Source organism: Anneissia japonica, unplaced genomic scaffold (genome assembly GCF_011630105.1).
Source record: "Anneissia japonica isolate Jap-2015-1 unplaced genomic scaffold, ASM1163010v1 scaffold8250_len11960_cov131, whole genome shotgun sequence".
NCBI classification, from domain to species: domain Eukaryota; kingdom Metazoa; phylum Echinodermata; class Crinoidea; order Comatulida; family Comatulidae; genus Anneissia; species Anneissia japonica.
Window position 1 is genome coordinate 11594 of NW_022751666.1, and position 351 is coordinate 11944.

Below are 351 nucleotides of genomic sequence, written 5' to 3' on the forward strand. Positions count from 1 at the left end.
GGGGGGAGGGGAAAAAGGGGGGGGGGGGGGGGGGGAGTCGAAACAAAAGCGAAGGGGGCAAGCTGAACTCGGAGCAATTTAGCGAAGCTTTAAGAATTCGCTTTAAGAAGTGAAGCAAGCATATTTAAAGGGCACTTTCTTTAAAAGGGGGGTCAACAGCACCCATCGACCCCCCCCCACGGTACGCCCCTGCTATCAACTTGTATTTCTTTGATTTTCATAAATTTTGATATTTGCAAGTTTGCTTATTCTTTCTTTAGTACCTGTATATTTTTTCTAGTTTTTCTGTATAAAAAAAAACCTAACAAGCACACAACAGAGTGTATATTATAAATACACCTATGGGCATTC